This window comes from Panthera onca, chromosome X (assembly GCF_046562875.1).
Source record: "Panthera onca isolate mPanOnc1 chromosome X, mPanOnc1 haplotype 2, whole genome shotgun sequence".
Taxonomy (NCBI): domain Eukaryota; kingdom Metazoa; phylum Chordata; class Mammalia; order Carnivora; family Felidae; genus Panthera; species Panthera onca.
In genome coordinates this window covers 95383803-95403814 of record NC_138357.1, presented here as the reverse complement: position 1 = coordinate 95403814, position 20012 = coordinate 95383803, and the positions used below count along the sequence as shown (strand labels likewise).

General features: G+C 44.6%; 1 long non-coding RNA gene across 1 annotated transcript; it reads left to right on the top strand.

Moving 5' to 3' along the window:
• On the top strand, positions 1–18423 carry LOC145713678 (uncharacterized). The gene is made up of 4 exons (XR_014136674.1): positions 1–488; positions 8265–8366; positions 16467–16747; positions 17203–18423. It is a non-coding gene; the product is annotated as an uncharacterized LOC145713678 (long non-coding RNA).
• The last annotated feature ends 1589 nt before the right edge of the window (positions 18424–20012 follow it).

Below are 20012 nucleotides of genomic sequence, written 5' to 3'. Positions count from 1 at the left end.
GCTAACTAATTTAGAGGTAAATTTTAAAAAAGAAAAAATAACAAAAAAAAGAAGTGATATTTTGACCCAAGACTTCCAGGGAGTTCAGCAAATTAATTGAAACATCAGTTTTTAGTCAGAGCATATCATATGGCACACATTTGTATCGTATACCACGTTTGGATGAGGCCAAAATGTTCGGCCTTGCATCCGTAGACTTACCGGTTTTTCTCTGTTGTCCGTGTACATTGCTTCCATGTTTCTAAAACACTCTTCTGCTTAGTCTTTATCTTGTCCTAGAGTGTTTTTGTCTGTGCTGTAACATTATTTTTAAGGCACTTTAAATGCAGGATGACCATGAGCCCAAGCAGGTTGAAAAAGTGAGCAGAATGGTAGAGAAAGAATGCATCTTCCAAAGAATGACTCCCTTTCACCGTTCCTCCGGCATTGACCGCTGCTATCGAATCTTCTTCCTTTGACAAGAGCAGGAAAGTTTCAGGATCTGACATGTATGTACCTACTGTGCTTATTTTCTTTCAAGTTTATTGGTAGGAACCTATGTTATTGTTTAACTGATGTATGTTATCTCTCCATGGATATTCTTTCCGTATATTAGGTTGAGATGGAACACGTAATCTTCCTGATTAAAATAAGTGGGATTTTGGGGCGCCTGGGTGGCGCAGTCGGTTAAGCATCCGACTTCAGCCAGGTCACGATCTCGCGGTCCGTGAGTTCGAGCCCCGCGTCAGGCTCTGGGCTGATGGCTCGGAGCCTGGAGCCTGTTTCCGATTCTGTGTCTCCCTCTCTCTCTGCCCCTCCCCCGTTCATGCTCTGTCTCTCTCTGTCCCAAAAATAAATAAAAAACGTTGAAAAAAAAATTAAAAAAAATAAAATAAAATAAAATAAAATAAAATAAGTGGGATTTCTAGCATTGGGCTTTCAGACAAAATGGGGAACCCTGGAAAAACTACATGAAGCAAACAGCAGAAGACACTGAAAAAAAATTTTTTTTTTTTTTTTGACACTGAAATTTTTTTTAAAAAGTGCTTTGTTGGAGTGCCTGGCTCAGTCGGTTAAGCAGCTGACTTCAGCTCCGTTCGTGATCTCACGGTCTGTGAGTTCGAGCCCCGTGTCAGGGTCTGTGCTGACGGCTTGGAGCCTGGAGCCTGCTTCGGACTCTGTATCTCCCTCTCTTCCTGCCCCTCCCCCCCAAAAGTAAATGAACATTAAAAAAAATTTTTTTAAGGTGCTTTGTCTAGGAATCTTGGTATTTGAGACCTCTATATTCTGGCCTGGATACCATAGAAGCTCACAAGCCAGAAACACCAAGCACAGAGAGGTCAAATCAAATCGATAAAACAAGGGAGGCCTTTTCTCTCCACCTGAAAAATAGGGAGAGTGGAAGCCTTTCCAGAATAAAACCTTTGTGACACATGAGCCTTATACCACCCGAACACCGCAAAAAGCATGTGTCGTCCCCGGTGCCACTGTGCATGACAGCCAACACCAGGACTGTGTGAGAACACCCCCCTCAACCATCCCAGTCTGGCAGTAATATGGCAGCAACCCTCTGTCTCCTGATACGTAGTGATCAACAGAGCTTGTGTGTGAGCAGAGCCCTGACTACCGTCCTGGCTTAGTAGCAATGAGGCAGGACCCGCCTCATTGCCACTAAGAAAAATGGATAAGTTTCCGACATTTAACTTGAAGTGGTAAAATGGTGATACTAATAGACTGTGGTAAGTTACATATTTATATTGTAATTCCTTGAGCAACCACTTAAGAAAACTCTACAAAGAGATATACTCAAGCCTACAGATAAAGTAAAACGTAATACTGAAAACATTTAAATCACCTGAAAGAAGGCAGGAAAAGGGAAACAAGCAAAAGCCGAATAAAACAGATAAGGAGGGCACTTATTATGCTGAGCATTGGGTGTTTTATGTAAGTGATGAATCTTTGACTTCGATTCCTGAAACTAATATTGCACTGTATGTTAACTAACTCGAATTTAAATAAAAATTAAAAAAAGAAAACAAATAATAAAATGTCAAACATAATTCCTAACATCTCAATAATTGTATTAAACATGAATAGTATACGTATACCAAGTAAATGATAGTAATTGACAGAGTGGGGAAAACAGTGACCCAGCTATTTGCTCTCTACGGGAAATTTATTGCAAATATGCTGATATAGATAGGTTAAAAATAAGTGGAATGGAAAAAAATATACCACGGAAACACTAATCAAAGGAAAGCTAGCTGTACTAATATATTGGTATCCATATTATCCCGATATCAGATAAAGTAGACTTAAGAGCAAAAAAAATTACCAGGGACAAAGATAGATACTCCATGATGATAAAAAGATCAATCCACCAAGACATAACAATTCTAACTGTGTATTGCCAAATCACGATGCTACAAAATTCATGAAACAAAAATTAACACAACTGAAAGGAGAGATAGAAAAGCCACAATTATACTGCGGGATCTCAATAACTCTGTCTCAATAATTGATAGAACCACTACGCAGAAAATCAGCAAAGATTTAGAAGAACTGAAAAATACTATTAGCCACAGGATTTAACTGATATTTAGAGAACACTGCATCCAACAAGTGGAATTCGAATTTTTTGCAAGTATACATCAACAGTCACAAAGATGCACCATATCCCGAGTAAAACAAAACATAACAATAAATCAGAAAGAATTAAAATCATTTTTTAAATGGCTAAAAAATGGAATATCACTCAGCCGTAGCAAAGAATGAAATCTTGCCATTCACAACACGGATGCTAAGTGAAAAAAGGGGGAATGGGCAAAATAGGTGGTGAGGATTAAGGGGTATAAGCTTTCAGTTATAACATAAGTAAGTCGTGGGAATGAAAAGTGTAGCATAAAGGGTATAATCAATCATATGTAATAATATTGAATGTTGACAGATGGTGGCTACACCTATCATGGTGAGCACTGGGTAGTGCATAGAATTGTCAAATCACCATGTTGTACTCCTGAAACGAATACAATGTTGTATGTCAACTATGCTTCAATTAAAAAAAAAGCATGGTTGGGGCGCCTGGGTGGCTCAGTCGGTTAAGCGGCCGACTTCGGCTCAGGTCACGATCTCGCGGTTCGTGAGTTCGAGCCCCGCGTCGGGCTCTGGGCTGACGACTCAGAGCCTGGAGCCTGCTTCCGATTCTGTGTCTCCCTCTCTCTCTGCCCCTCCCCTGCTCATGCTGTGTCTCTCTCTGTGTCAAAAATAAATAAACGTTTAAAAAAATTAAAAAAAAAAAGCATGGAAATCATATAGAGTATCCTCTCTGATCACAATTGAATCAAACTAAAAATCAACTGGTGAATCTCCAAAAAGTCGGGAATTAAACAACACAATACTACGGGTGCCTGGGTGTCTCCGTCGGTTAAGAATCCGACTTCGGCTCAGGTCATGATCTCAAACCTCGTGAATTCGAGCCCCGCGTCAGGCTCTGTGCTGACAGCTCAGAGCCTGGAGCCTGTTTCAGATTCTGTGTCGCCCTCTCTCTCTGACCCTCCCCTGCTCACGCCCTGTCTCTCTCTCTCTCTCTCTCTCTCTCTCTCTCTCTCTCAAAGATAAACATTAAAAAACAACAACACGATTCTAAACAATTCATGAACAAAAGAAGTGGTTTCAAGGAAAATCAAAATCTACATAGAACTGAATGAGAATGAAAATGCAACATATGAAAACCTATGGAATGCAGCTAAAGCAGTGCATAGGAGGAAATTTATAGCATTAAATGCGTATATTTGCTAAGCACAAAGGTCTCAAATCAATTATCTAAACTTTCATCTCAACAAAGTAGAAAAAGAACAATAAACCCAAACCAAGCAAATGGAAGCAAATAATGAAAGCAGAAATAAATGAAATTGAAAACAGGAAAACAATAGAGAAAATTAATAAAAATAAAGCAGATTCTTCAAAACTGTCAATAAAATTGACAAACCTCTAGAACGACGAACAGAAAGAGAGAAGTCACAAGTGGGACTAAAAGGAAATATCACTGTGGACACCGAAGGCATTAAATAATATTGCACACATAAATTTAACTAAGTACAATAAAAGAAAATTACAAACCAATATCCCTCATTTACACATACACAAGAATTCTCAGCAAATTAGCAAACCAAATTCAGCAATATATAAAAAGAATCCTATACCAAAAGTAAGGGGACTTGGGGCGCCTGGGTGGCGCAGTCGGTTAAGCGTCCGACTTCAGCCAGGTCACGATCTCGCGGTCCGTGAGTTCGAGCCCCGCGTCAGGCTCTGGGCTGATGGCTCGGAGCCTGGAGCCTGTTTCCGATTCTGTGTCTCCCTCTCTCTCTGCCCCTCCCCCGTTCATGCTCTGTGTCTCTCTGTCCCAAAAATAAATAAAAAACGTTGAAAAAAAAAAAAAAAGTAAGGGGACTTATTCCAGGAATATGCAAGTGTTGTTCAGTATTTGAAAATCAATCAGTACAATCCACCGTATATTAACAGGCTAAACAGGAAATACCACACAATTATATTAATTGATGCAGAAAAGGCAGCTGATGGACCCCAGCTTCCACTTCTGAGAAACACTTAGGAAAACTAGGACTTGAAAGGAACTTGAACATCCTTACCCTGATGAAGGACACTAAGGAAAAATGGATGGCTGGGGTGCCCGGGTGGCTCAGTCGGTTAAACGTCCCACTTCAGTCCAGGTCATGATCTCACGGCTCATGAGTTTGAGCCCCACATTGGGCTCTGTGCTGACAGCTTAGAGCCTGGGAGGCGCTTTGGATTCTGTGTGTGTCTCTCTCTGCGCCTCCCCCATTTACGCTCTGTCTCCCTCTCCTTCAAAAATAAGCAAACATCAAAAAACGTTTTGTAAATGTATGGCTAACATCATACATAATGCGAAAGACTGAATCCCTTTCCCCTAAGATCAGGGACAAGGCAAGGATGTCTACTCTTACCAGTCATACTTAGCTGCAAGCCTTAGCTTGTGCAATAAAGTAAGAAAAGGAAGTAAAAGACACAGCAATTAGAAGATAAGAAATAAACTCTTGCTATTTGTAGATGACATAAGCCCCAATAAATCTATAGGAAAACTCCAGACTAATAAGTGATTTTAGCAAGGTGAACATACAAAAGTTAGTCACAGTTTTATATGCACATGTTGCACATGTTTATATGCAAACAACAAAGTATCAGAAAACAAAACGAAAAATGCAGTACCATTCAGAATTGTTTCACAAAAAGGAACACCCAGTTATAAATCTAACAAAACACATATAGATACTATGCTAAAAACTTTAGAACTTTCATGAACGAAATTAACAAAGATGTGAATAAATGGAGAGAGAATACTATGTTTATGGACTGGGAGACTTGACATGGTAAAGATATTAGTTCTTCTGAAATTGATCTGTATATATATTCAACAGAATTTCCGTCAATGTCCCGACAATATCTATGGAAAGACCATGAACTAAAATAGCGAAAACAATGTTGAGAAAGAAAAATAAAAACAGGAATTACACTATGGAATGTTAAGACTTACTATATACTTGTAGTAATTAAGACAGTGTGGTATTAGTGGAGGGAAAAAAGAGGGAGAAAGAGAGATATGGCTTGATCATTGGAAAATAATAGAGAACCCCCAAATAAGCTCATGTAAATATGTCCAACTGATTTTTGTGGGAAGGCACTAAAGCGGTTGGGTGGAAAAAGAATGATCTTCAACAAATGGTGCTGGAACCGTTGGCCATCAATAGGCAAAAAAGTGAACCTCACCTCCTATACAAAAATAACTCAAAATGGATTATATATCTCAATGTCAATGCAAAACTATAAAATTTATAGAAGAGAACAAAAGAAAATACCTTTGTTACCTAAGGAATGCTTAGATGGGACCCCACAATAAACCATCCATAAAGAAAAGGCACACATTCAGAGAAAATATTTAGAAATCACATATCTGAGATAGGACTCATGTCTAGAATGTATGAATAATTCTTTAAACTCAACAGTGAGAAAACATACAAACCACTTCAGGAGATTAGGTCATGTGTATAGGAGAACTCCTTATTATTTTTGCAATTTTTGTGAGCCTATAATAATTACAAAATAGAAAGTTAATATTCTTTGCTGTCATACTGTAAATTACAATCTCTCCTGTCTTGATATATTTTCTTTATTTTCATAGTAAGGAAGTTTAAAAAAATGTTTTTATGTATTTATTTTGAGAGAGAGAGAGAGAGAGAGAGAGGCAGAGAAGGGAGGGAGAGAGAGAATCCCAAGCAGGCTCTGTACTGTCAGTACAGAGCCCAGTGCGGGGCTCAGTCTCACAAACTGTGAGATCATGACCTGAGCCGAAATCAAGAGTGGATGCTTAATCGACTGAGCCATCCAGGTGTCCCTTAAGGAAGTTTTTGAATGAAAGTATGCTTGCATGAAAATTTGTTCATGGAATAGTATCACACTAAACAACAGGGGTTTCAGGAAGTAAAGTCATTAAAGGAGGACAAGAGTATAGTCGTGTATCTCTTTTGGGTGAACTGACCCGTATGGTTCAGAATGTGTCACATTTTGGGTAGACCCTTGTGACATACCTGCATCCAGTTCCGTTACAAATCATTCTGTTACAACTCTACAGAGAAGTTCTTGTACCCTGTTTCAGTTCACTTTCGCCGCATGACAAATCAACTTAGTTTTCTATCGCCATGTAACAAACTGACCCAAAATTAGCGACTTGAAAAATCCTCATTTATTAGCTTAGCAGTTCTGTGGGTCAGAAGCCCAGCACAGCGTGGCTGCGTTCCTCGATCAGAGTGTCACAAGGCTGACGTCAAGGTGACAGTCTGACTTCTAATCTCAAAACTCTGGGGGAAAACTTGGCTTCTGAGATCATTCTTGCTGTTGGTAGAATTCAACTGCTTGAAGGTGAGGTAGAATTGAGGCACCATTTCCCTGTAGGCTGTCAGCTGGGGACCATTCTTGGCTGCTAGAGGCCACCTGTAGTCTTTGCTGTGTGAGCTTTTCCACCTTCAAGCCGGCAGCACGTCATCATCGTTCTTGTGCTTTGAATCTCTGACTTCTGCTTCCAGCCGGAGAAAACTCTCTACTCTTACAGGGCTTATAAGATTAGGTCAGATCCACCCAAGATAATCTTCTTTCCTTTTTATTTATTGTGGCGAAAAACACATAACATAAAATTTATCATCGCAACCATTTTTAAGCGCGCAGGAGAGTGGCGTTAACAAAGGCACGTTGCTGTGCAATAGCTCTTTAAAACTCATTCATCTTGCAACACTAAAACTCTATATCCATTGACCAGCAGTTCCTCATTTTCCCCCTCCTGCTGGTTCCTGGAAACCGCCATCCTCTTTCTGTGTCTAAGAGTTTGACTACTTTAGATACCTCATGTAAGTGGAATCACGCAGTGTTTTTCTTTTGGGACGGGCTTATCTCACTTAGTACAATGTCCGCAAGGTTCATCCGTGTTGTAGCATATGACAGGATTTCCTTCTTTTTCAAGATTTTATTATTTTTTTATTATTTTTTAACATTTATTCATTTTTGATAGAGAGAGACAGAGTGCGAGCAGGGGAGGGACAGGGAGAGAGGGAGACACAGAATCCGAAGCAGGCTCCAGGCTCTGAGGTGTCAGCACAGAGCCCGACACAGGGCTCAAACTCACAAACCGCAAGATCGTGACCTGAGCCGAAGTCGGACACTTAACCGACCGAGCCACCCAGGCGCCCTTAAAGATTTTGTTTTTAAGTAATCTCTACAACCAATGTGGAGCTTGAACTTACAACTCTGAGATCAAGAGTCACATGCTCTACCAACTAAGCCAGCCAGGCACTCCAGGATTTCCTTCTTTTTTTTTTTTAAGTTTATTTATTTATTTTGAGAGAGAGAAAGAGAGAGAGAGAGAGAGAGAGAGAGAGAGGCAGAAAGTGAGCATGAGTAGGGGAGGGGCAGAGAGAGAGAAGGAAAGAGAGGATCCCAAGCAGGCTCTGCGATGCCAACGCAGAACCCAATGCAAGGCTTGAATTCACGAACCGTGAGATCATGACCCAAGCGGATACCAACAGTCAGATGCTTAGCATGACTGAGCCACCCAGGTGCCCTTTTCCTTCTTTTTTAAGGCTGAGAAACATTCCAGTTGTGTTTGCATGTGCACAGGCGTGTGTGTGTGTGTGTGTGTACGTGTGTGTGATCAGTTTCTTTATCCATTTATCGATATGGTTGTTTCCATATCTTGGCTACAGTGAATAATGCTGCAGAAAGCATGTACGCGCAAATATCTCCTCAAGATCCTGTTTTCCATTATTTTGGGTATATAACCAGAAGTGGGACTGCTGGATCATATGGTAAGTCTATTTTAAATTTTTTGAGAAACTTCCATGCTGTTTTCCATAGCAGCTTAAACGTTTTAAGTTTCCACCAACAGCGCACAAGGATTCTGATTCCTTCGCATCCTCACCAACACTTGCTATTTTCTGTTTCGTGTTTGTTTTTTCCTAGTGGCCATCCTAATGGGCGTGACGTATTATCTCATTGTGGTTTTGACATGCACTTCCCTGATGGTTGGTAGTGTTGTGCATCTTTTCATATACTTGTTGGCCATTTGTGTGTCTTCTTTGGAGAAATGTAAAATGTGAGGTTCCATGGCTATTCTCCAGGCTGCTGGGTTTTAGGAGGCACTAGTGGCATTCTTCTTTATTCTGGTTTCCTGACCCTTGGATCACAGTTACGATGCTCTGTTTTTCAAGTGTATTTATTTATTTTGAGAGGGAGAAAGAGAGACCACGGAGGAGGGGCAGAAACGGGGGAAGAGAGAATCCCAAGCAGGCTCCGTGCTGTTGGTGCAGAGCCCGACGTGGGGCTCTATCTCATGAACCGTGAGATCGTGACCTGAGCTGAAATCGAGGGTCAGGTGCTTAACTGACTGAGCCACCCAGGTGCCTCTATAATGCCCTGGTTTTGAACTCAGGATTCCTGCGGTAACCTAAAAGGCTGCACTACTCTGATAGGCCAGTGCTGTCACAATGATTCCACAAATCATTCATGGGGGTGCAGCTTATGAAGCACTGCTTCAGGCATTCCAGTGATATTATAAGCCTGCAATTCCCTATATTAAATTCCTGCTTTTGCATAACACAGGGGTTTCTGCTTCTTGCAATGGATCCCAACTGTTACTTCTTCTAAAACACCTATCAATGAAGCATACATGCTTCTGCCAAAATAAGCAAGGACCTCTTTGGATGTCAGCCCTACCCAGGCATTTTCCTCCTCTTCACCCTGCCATCTTGGTTGTATCTTTAGTCGAGCAGCCATGGAGGATATTGGGAGGACCACATGGAGAGGCAAACAGGAATCTCCCATGTGGCTAATTCCTTCTAAGCCTCCAGAAGGAGGGCTTTAAAACAAAGATCTGGACCATCAAACGTTTTACAGGTTCGAGTTGGTGGCCACATTGGGAAATTAGCACTCTCACCTTCTTACGTTGTTAATTTCTTTTCCAAAGTTGTTTTTTTTTTTTTTTTTTAACTGGCCTCTGGTTAAGCAATGTTTCTCTACAATTTAACTCAAGAGGAGGGATGGATATGGGCCAATGCTTTGGTTTGGCGATGTTAAGTGACTCCTGAATTGGGGTGTGAAAACCCAGGTGTTTACTTTCTACCTTTACCTGTGAATCTTTTTTCTGTCTAGCCCCAGATTTCAGTAAACAAGAGAAACTCAAAATCTGCATCTGAGGAGGAGATCCCATCAAGGCGACTGTTGTATTTCCACATATCACAGAAATATGTGTGGCTACGAGAACAGGAGGTGTAGGTAGGGCCAAGAAGCCTTGTTATGAGCGACAGGGTTCTTGGCCGTGGGAACACACCGTCAGGGAGAGACTTTAGGGAGAAATCCTTTCGGTATTCGATGGCTAAATGCCTTTGGGTGGATTTTCAATCAGACCTCTTCCTTCAAACAAATTTCGCTTTGTGATTAATGGCTCCATAGAAAGGATTCGGCGAATTAATCAAAGGACTAAAATATCTTAGTAGGCTGGAATTGTTCAAACTTGCTCTTGCCTATTTTTTTTCTAAAATCAGTAGAGAAAGGAAAATGATATGGGCTATATTTGGGTTCTAGAAATAGTGATCAAGGGCTTTCTTTTAAAGAGTGGCTTGAAAATGGGAGGAGCCAGACACACATACACATCGTTGGTGAGAGAGTAAATTGGCACAAGATTTCTGGAGGGCAGTCTGGCAATCTCTATCAAATTCTAAATGGGCCCCTCTTTTTTTATTAATTTTTAAAAATATTTTTATTTATTTTTTGAGAGAAAGAGAGACCGAGTGCAAGTCAGGGAGGGACAGAGAGAGAGGGAGACACAGAATCTGAAGCAGGTTCCAGGCTCTGAGCTGTCAGCACAGAGCCTGGCGCGGGGCTCGAACCCACGAACTGGGAGATCATGACCTGAGTCGAAGTCGGATGCCTAACCGACTGAGCCCCTGAGGCGCCTCTAAAATGGGCTGTTCTTCATCCAAAAGTTTAAGCTGTAGAAATTTATCCTAAGGAGAGAATGAGGCAACTGCCAAAAGATGTATGTACAAGGATGTTCATTGAGGGTTTTTTTATAAAATATAAAAAATGGAAATAGCCAAGAGGTCTGTTGGCGGAAGATTACTTTTCAATGGGCTATTATGCTGAGTCAGGGGGATTCATATGTTTTAACATAAAAAGGTATCTTTAATAAGCTGGGTATTGATAGAAGCTAGTTAGGGAGTGTTTTTTGTATAGCTGGTATATTTTTAATGATTTGTGTATTTTGGTACCTTTTATACTTGACTCACGACAGATGCTTAATAATATTTAGTGAATTAATTCATGTGAATCTATTTTTATAAACTCATATGCATTATACATTCTGGAAGGATATATGCCTCCCTGTTAATGGTGGCTATTTTTATCGTTGGGTGGCATTGAAGCCTGAGGCCATAGTGGAGATTATTAGAAGCAACTTTTACTTTCTAATTTCTCTTCTTTTGCATTATTTAAATTTTCAATAAACATGTGTTATTTTAAAATTGTATTTCCATTTTGAAACAGTACGGAGTTTTCAAATTTTGTAACTGGCAAATTTCTAGAATACACTAGAATTTGTGCAAGTCAAATAGAAAAAGGGAAACAGCCCAATAGAATGGGCAAATAATACAAACAGGTTATTAACAGAATAGAAAAACTGGAGGACCCACAAATACATTATCAAGGGGTCAACGTGAAATAATGGGGTACCACTTCTCGGCCAGTAGCCTGGCAAAACTTCAAGTCGGACAATATCACAGATTTTCAAGAATGTAGGGAAACAGGGCCTCTCAGATGCTGCTGGCGGAACCATGAATCAGCTCAAGTACTTTGGGCCACGCCTGGGACAATGGAAGCTGCACGCCGCAGGAACCAACAATTGCACTAAGTGTGTACCTTAGAAAGAATGTCTGCAGAAAGAGAGGTGCACATGTGTGAACCAAGGTTGTTTTGAATGGCTGTGCTCTCAGAGTGTCGGAGTGATTTGTGAAGAGGGTACCTCTGCCCAGGAGCCAGCAAGAAAGGAGGGGAACAGGATAAAGGAGAGACAGGGCCAGGCAAGGGGGATTTCGAATCAGGTCCTCACAGCCTCAGCTGCCCCAGGAGGGGAGCTCTGGGCTTTTGTTGCCTCGTGCCGGTCATTGGCTAAGGGCCCCCTTGGAGGATAGAAATGATAGGTGCAAAAAAATAGACTGGAATCTTAGGTAATAAACTCATGATATTCACTGAGGGGTGGGACAAGGAGTGGATCTTATCTATAACGTTTTACTGTTTGTTTGTTTTTTTAAAGCTGAAGACAATATAGCAAATATGAATACTAGCCAATCCCACGTGGTGCAAACATGAATGAAACCAGGGTCCTTGTCAAGGAGCCGGGGGGAATCCCCAAACTTGACTTGTGGTGGGAACCAGGGGGCTTCCTGGGCGTGTCACCCGCCTGGCCCTCAATTCCCCGGTGCTAGCCCAGAACTGGCACCTAGCAGGTGCTCAAAAAATAGCTAAGGACCCGTGCAGCTTTGGGACGCCTTAGATTGTCACACAAATGACCGGGAGGCCTCGCGCCACTTTGCTACAGACCGCATCTTAACTTGGGCACTTTGGGGATCTTCTGTATTGGCGGCCACACCCGGCAAAGATTTCAGAGTTTGAGAGGAACAGACGTGTTCATACACACCTGGGAGACACCCTCTGTACATTTCCAGAGAGGCCTGGGGTGGGGAGGCAGCGAAGGATGGTCATTTGTTAGTGGCTGAGACAGCTCCCAAGCAGGAGTGGGTCAACAGTGAGCTCTTTTGGGGGTGGGAGAAACATCCAAAAATGTGTGCTACTGTGTAAAAATCCTAAAATCCACTGGATTGTTTACATAAAGGGAGCGAATTGCTGCTACGTCAGTTATCCCTCGATCGAGCTACTTTTTAAACATCGAGTTGTTCCTTAAGACCTTCAGAGGGAGCAGACCTGGGATCGACCAGGGACCCGTGGCTTCTGAAGAGAACCCCCTATGCTTTTGTCCCATGGCGTGACTTTCTATAGCATACACTCAAAATAGTTGTTGATACAGGCGGCATGTCCCAAGTGGGTTACAGATATGCCGGGACATTCCGGAGCCTCGCAGCCCTTGGGAAGGCTGCCCTGGGGGCTGGGTGCAGAAAATCCTCTATCAATTGCCTCTGGCCAAGGGCGTCTTCTACCATCTGCCCCAGCATGTTAGACGAAGAGTATTAATTGTCTTTGGGTGCTATGATATGGAACAAAAGAACCCAGAAAGTATTTCCCTAAAGAAATGCCATGTTTCTCAACCTTTTCCATGTTTCTTAATAAGAGCCCGGGCCTTGTGGAGGGGAGAAGGGTGGCGGGTCACCTGCTGTTGGTGGATTTGGGGCTTTAGGTAAGAAAAGGGTGTGGAGCTGGCTGGCTAGCTAGGAAAGGACGCCCTAGGTAAACGTGAGGGCGGCCAGCACCGACTATGGGAATCCGCTTGGATGTTTCCTCTACCCCTGCAGAGAATTATGTTTATTCACCTGGAAAGCAGAAACTGTTGCTAACTGGAGCAGAAAAGTAATTTCCATTTGGATGTGGCAAAAGAAGTCCAGGGCATCAGAAGAGGAAGCCTCCTATAGCAGAGACAGGATCACCTTTGCCTGCGTTTCCAAAGGCAGAAACCTGGTCCGGGAGGAACTCTAAGACCCGAGGAGGCCACCTGGGAGGTACTGGAGGCGTGTGGAAATCAGAGTATCTTAGACCTGTCTTCGGTCAGATTTTAACAGCCCCTTACTAGGCTGCTCGGAGCTGGTCTTACTTCCACGACCTCACTATCTTTGGAAAAGGTTAGGACATCCATCCTTCCCAGAATCCAGAGATTGTGCAGGTGAGGGGCGTTTCTCAGGATCCACTTTGCCACCAAAAGTCCTTTCTCGTGTCTTCATTCGAGTTGCCCATGGCAGGCCCTAAGACAACGGATTGATTGTCATTTCTCCGGGAGGGATAGACAACGGATTGATTGTAAGTCATTTTTTCCGGAGGGCCAGGGAGTGAGGCAGGGAAGAGAAGGAAGGAGGCGACTGAAGGGTACGTCACCAAGCGGGTTGCCACTCGGGGCAGTGGGAGCTACTCCCGCTGGGGGATGTCTGGAGACGGCACGGAGCGGCTCAGGTCTTCCGGTGTTCCGGACACCTGCTGCCACCTCTCTGGAAAGCCACAGAACCGGCTCCGCCAACCACTGGCTCTCAGATCGCAGGCCCAGGAACCTCTGGCTTCTGGTCCAGTGTAACGTGGGACTTGCAGCCATCAAGGGCACCGCGTAAGTCGGCTGTTCCGATAGCATCATTCGTGGTCCACCCAGAGAAAGGCCGCGGCTGGAGGAGCTTTGCGCTGCCCTGCGAGAACTGGCTCATCTGCACCCATGCACTGTCTGAGGCCACCCGCGTCTGACAGACGCGCCTCGGACCAGAGCCTCTGGCCACAGCCGTCACGTCTGATTCCTAGGCCGCTCTGTCTCTAATCTGGAGGAGACTCAGTGGCCAAGATGTTTCTCAATTGTCTGGACGTCCTCACGAAATGACAGTAGAGGCTTTGGTCCTTCCTGCCTTCTCAGCCCTGAGACACATGCTCTGGCAAGGCAGTGTAGCGCAGCGATTAAGAGCATGTATGTGCAGGGGCCCCTGACTCTTGCTTTCCTCTCAGGTCATGATCTCATGGTTCGTGAGTTCGAGCCCCACGTTGGGCTCCGTGCTGTCAGTGCAGAGCCTGCTTGGGATTCTCTCTCTCTCCCTCTCTCCCTCTGGCCCTCCCTCTCTTATACTCTCTCTCTCTCAAAATAAATAAGTAAATTTTTTAAAAAAAGTGTGTGTGTGCACACGTGCGTGTGCGTGCGTGTGTGTGTGTGTGTGTGTGTGTGTGTGCGTGCACGTGCACTTCCTCTGGGGTTAAGCTGCCTGGCTTCAAATGCTAGGTTTGTTACCCATGCAAGTCACTTAACCTCTCTGTGCCCCGTGTCACTCTCATGATACCACCTCAGAGGAGTGGTGCAAGAGTAAAGTTATAGAAACATCTAGAACCTTCTAAGGGCACCTGGCGAATGCTTGGCAAATGTCGACATTTTCATTCTGCTTGTGAGATAAGGAAAACCCTGGAAGTGGGGAGATGTGCCCAAGGTCACAGGCAAGTTGGATTTGTAGCAGAAAAGAACTGTGCCCGGCGGCAGCCCCTGCCCAACCCCTAGCCCAGCAGCCCCCCTTCCGCACACATTTGGAGTCACCCGTCATTGTGATTCTCGTGGTTAACCCCCAGTCTCTGTAACCGCTCCAGCTCTAGAGCCTGGATTTCTGCATCAACTTCCCTGAGGCCAAAATTCCGATCATATGACCCAAGCCGGACTCTTTCCTTGCTCCCCAGTCCCAGCTCCACACCCCTGTGCCCCAATTCCCATGTCTCAGCTTTCTCACACGGGCCCCGACCCCTTCCTTTGTGCATTCAGCACAGTGCTTGGCAGCGGGTAGGTAACTGGGCAGGGGGCATTGGCTGCACTAGTCTCTGCTTCGTGGCTGAGTCTAAGGATTGAGACCAGGACCCCTACCTGGAGCCAAAGCTAGTGACAGGAGACTGCCCCACACTGCTGGGCCCCTGGTGGCATATCCCGTTTTCTTGGAGCTTCCACGTGACAGCCACCGCGGCTTCCTGGGCCCCATACTTTGTTGCAGCCTCATTGTTCCAGTTCCCGGGTGTTTGCCTGGCTGGAGACCAGAAGTAGCTGTGACTTCTGGTGCCAGACTCAGCCCCCGGGATAAACCTCCTCTAGCTGCACCTGCAGCCTGGCCAGCACCCCGAGAATTACCCTGGGCCAGTGGGTGTGTCTGCAGCCTATTCTCTTCGGGGCCAGAGCTCCTGGTCCAGCAGGCACCTCAGACCACACCGGCCGCACCCTTTCCATTTCTTCTCCAGAAATGAACAGCAAAACGCCTCTGATTTGGCGTCCAATTCCAAATTCAGCAACTCTTGCCCACCCAGCCAGACACTGGCTGATTCTGAAACCACTGCGTTTATAGATTAAGTTCAAACTAGAGTCATTCTCGAGGCCCTACAACATATGTCTGTTTAAACTCACCATTAATTTGTTTCATCACCAATTCTAGGCGCCAGAGGTACGAAAATTAATAAGTCACATCCGTTATCTCCTGATGGAGAAGGCAGATGTGTAAGCAAATAGCTATTATACGAGGTTATAAACGCTAAAATACAAGTATCATTAAAATGCTATGGGAATGTCAGTAAAGGAGGAATTAATCCTATGGGGAAGGGTCAAAGAAAGCTTCAAAATGGAGACCATGCCTGAGCCAAGCTTGAAGCCCGGGTGGGAGCATGTCAGCTGGAGAAAGGAGAAAGGGCGTTCGACTCTGTTTTTGCTTTCCTCCGTTTGCACCCGAGGTCAACAGGGCTCCCTCCGTTAACCACATCTCTGTGTTTGCGAACCCCACCTGCACCAGTCCGCCCAACTTGTCTCTTTTGCTATTTCTCTCTCCTTCTTCTCTTCAATCTCCCGGTTCCCCATCGTCCCCTGGAGGCACCCTCTGGAAGGTTGTATAAGCGGTATCCTTAAATATTCTTTTGTTTTTGTGATATACACAGCGTCATGTTAGGCATGTGTGCTCTTAATTTACATAAAAGGTATTGTGCTGTGTCATTTCCTTTCTAACACTGTTCACTCAGCACTCTTTTCAAAGATCAATGCATTTGCTGTATGGGCATTTAGTTTTTCCTTCTAAGTGCAGCATAGCGTTCTATGGTGTGTTCACACCTCATTTTTCCCATCATCTCCCTTAATAATGGACACCGGGGTGGCTTAATAGCTCTCTTCTTCCATAAAGAACATCCCCACATATGTCCTCTTACAGACCTGTGCGGGAATTTTTCTCGGCGGGATTGCTCAGCGATGGGCCATCCACATGCTTAGTTTTACGACGGGTTGCCAAATTGCTCTCAAGGCGCATGTCCTCAGCCAAGATTCATCGAGCACGAACCTCCTGCCAGGTGCTATTCTATCCACAGAGGATTTAGCCGTGAACGGAGTCCTTGCCTTCAGCGAGCTTACGGTCAAATGAGGGAGACAGCAATGAACTCTTAGGTGCACAATGAAAAACCACGCAGTGAAAAGTGCCGTGAAGAAACTGAAACGGTAGGTAGGGGACAGAGAGTGACAGGGAACGCTATTTTAGGTAAGGTCATCAGAGGCGTCTGAGGGGTGCCATTCCATGGGAGGTCTGAAAGAGGTGAGGGAGTGAGCCATGTATTTGGTCTGGAGAAGAACATTCCGGGCAACGGCAAAGCTCCCAGGCAGGAGCGTGTCGGGTGTGCATGAGCAGGAGGGCAGTGTTTGGGGTCGTTCAACCATGGGTTCAAATTTGACGATAATGCTAGTAAAATGCTTAGCACTGTGCTCAGTTTGGACAGGCCATCACTATTATCAGATCACCATGATTAGATGGGAAAGATGCCTTTCAGTGCAGAAGGAAGGAAGATGGGGGGATTGGAAACTGGCGGGAGGGGTAGGTGCCTGGATTGCGATAGTGGTAGTGGGATTTCAGGGTAAACAGTCCCAGAAAACTTTTTCATTGTTTTTGTCCTCACGAGGGTTTTGTGAACAGCTCTGGGGACCTGATGGCCGTCACCCATCTTGCTCACCATTAGAAAGCGCACCCACAGTATGGTCCCTGCAGAAGGGGGAGCTTCCTCAAGGACTGAGGAGGCACTCAGAAAATAAGCTGGACCAACGTGCATCCTTTGCTTCCCGGGAGCTTAAAGAGAACAGCATTTTGGCGAGGTGTTCGAGCTAAATGCCCAAACGATCAGCTAATTACTTGGGTCTGAGCACAGCTGAACAAATCCACCTTTCCAAGTCACCGCCAGAAGTTCGAGCAACTTCATTCTGGCTGGATTTCAGCACTGCACACCAAGAACCAGATGACCGGGGCCAGGAGGGGCATTTCTCACTTACCTGCTTCCTTCTGTTAAAGAAAAAAAAAAAAAAAAAAACCTACAGTGCAATCAGTTCTCCTGCCTACTGATCTGGATGGAGACGATATGAAGCACATTCGGCCTCACTAGAAATCACAACCGTGCAATTATAAACAGAAATGAGAGACCGCTCTTTATCTGCCAAGGTTGGCAAGCGTTAAAAAGATAGAAGGATCAACGATATCTAGAGTTGGGGAGAGCAGGGGGAATTGGGGACCCCTGGACACTCTCGGTGGGAGTTTTCATTGGCAAAGCCATTTCGGAGGCAATTTGGCAGCTTCCAGCGACATTTAAAACGGTCATAGTCTTTGGCCCGGCAAAGTCCTCTTCTAAGCCAGCCTGAGAAACTACCTTGTAGATATGTCTGCACATGTTACCCAGATATATACATAACTAGCTATAGCTAGCTAGCTAGCTAGAGTGAAGAATGCAATCAATCTAAATGCCCATCCATAGGAGTGTTGTTAAATAAATAAATCATGGCATGCCTGTACAATGGAGTCTTTGATGCATGTATTGCCGGGGAAAGATGTTCAAGATATACGATCGTGAAATAAAAGCCAGCTCTGGCTGATATGCAGGATAGAATCTCATTAATATAAAAAAAGAAATCTATATATGTTCATTTGCGTGTGTAAAGACTTTCCTACGGGGGGGGGGGGGGTCCGAAGGGACACACTCCGACTGTTAACCCCCAACCGCTCCCCAGGGAGGGCAATGGGAAAGAGGGAAGGGTGCCTTGAAAGGTTTCTCTCTGTGTACTTCTAAGTTAGCGTTCACGTATGGCACGTGCCTTTAAAGGCAATTTTCTCAGAAAAACAGAAAATCGGGGGGCTGATCTGCATTTGTATTTCATATGCCTCATCTTCCTCCTCTTCAGGACCCATCCTGATCATCACTTTCAAACCCCTGAGCCTTTTCTCTTCCTTGGCGCATGACAAAGCCTGAATCCTAAGCATGCTCTTACTGTGGCTGATAGCTCTGTCAGCTGTTAATTATTCATGCTAATGGAAGGGGCTGGAGGCACAGATAATGCAAAATCAAGAGGAGTAAATCTTTCAGAGCCTCTGTCTACTCCTCTCCTGGATCCCCTGGGAACACCTTGCATACTGTAGGTATTTACTCAGCAATAAATATTGATTGATATGGATTGATATTTGTCTCTGCAATTTCACATCGCCCACATCCTCCCACGGGTAGATACACACCCCTGGGCAGTGCCTTCCCCACATCGGTACCGCCGGGCCTTGCTTGCCCACGAGGACTAGCAAGCCCCCGTCACGAGCCACCAGTGAGCTATTCTGTTCTCGGATAAAACAGAGACGACAGGAGTCCTTGCTGTTACTTGTTTTTTTACACTAATCAGTATGGCCACTGGTGGCCCCGCCTCTCTAGTGGGTTTTCATCCAGCTTATGCTCAGCACGAACAAGCCACCCACAACCAAGATTTCACAGCCATGAAAGTGGCTACAATAAAAATAGATACCCATAACCCCAAATACTGATGAGGACGAGGAGCAAATGAAACCCATTTGCCGGTGGGAACGTAAAACGGTCCAACCACTTCGGAAAACCGGCCGTTTCTTACAATTATCCGTCTTAACCCTGTGACCCAGCAATTCCAGTCCCAGGCTTGCACCCAAGAGAAATGAAAGTAGAGGTCCACCGTAAGACTTGTACACAAACGCTCATAGCAGCTTTCTTTCCGAGAGCCACAATGCGTCACAGAGAAATCTTTCTGGGATTATGGAAATGTTCTGCATCTTGACAAAACTCATCAAACTGAACACGTAACACGTGTATAGTTTGCTCGGGCCACAGCCTGGGGTGGGGGGGGTGGGGCGGGTGCTTAAACAGCAGTCATTTGTTTTCTCGCAGTTCTGGAGCCTGGAAGTCCAAGATCAAGCTGTGGTCGGCATTGGTTTCTTCTGAGGCCTCTCTCCTTGGCCTGCGATGGCTGCCTTCCCACCGTGTCCTCACCTAGCCGTCCTTCTGTCTGCTGTTGTGTGTGTCCTAATCTCCTCTTCTTATAAGGACACCGTCATATTGGATTAGGGTCCACCCGAACAACCTCATTTTAACGTGATCGCCCTTTGAAGGTACGATCTTCAAATACAGTCCCATTCTGAGATCCTGGGGGTTAGATCTTTGACATATGAATGGAGAGGGGGTATATAATTCAGCCCATAATAATAATAGTGCATTTTATCATAGGGAAGATGGTCCTCGATAAAAGAGGAATAAAACACAGGGAAGTAAAACCCCCCATATTCCTGGAAGCCGAGGAGGCTGAGAACTGGTGAACAGTGAGGATGTCTGCCATGCAGCGTTAAAGGCACAGTAAGTGAGATACGATACCGTAAGAGCCAACATTTATTGCATGGAGACCCTTTACCTGTATCAACTGATTTAATCTTTGCAAACAC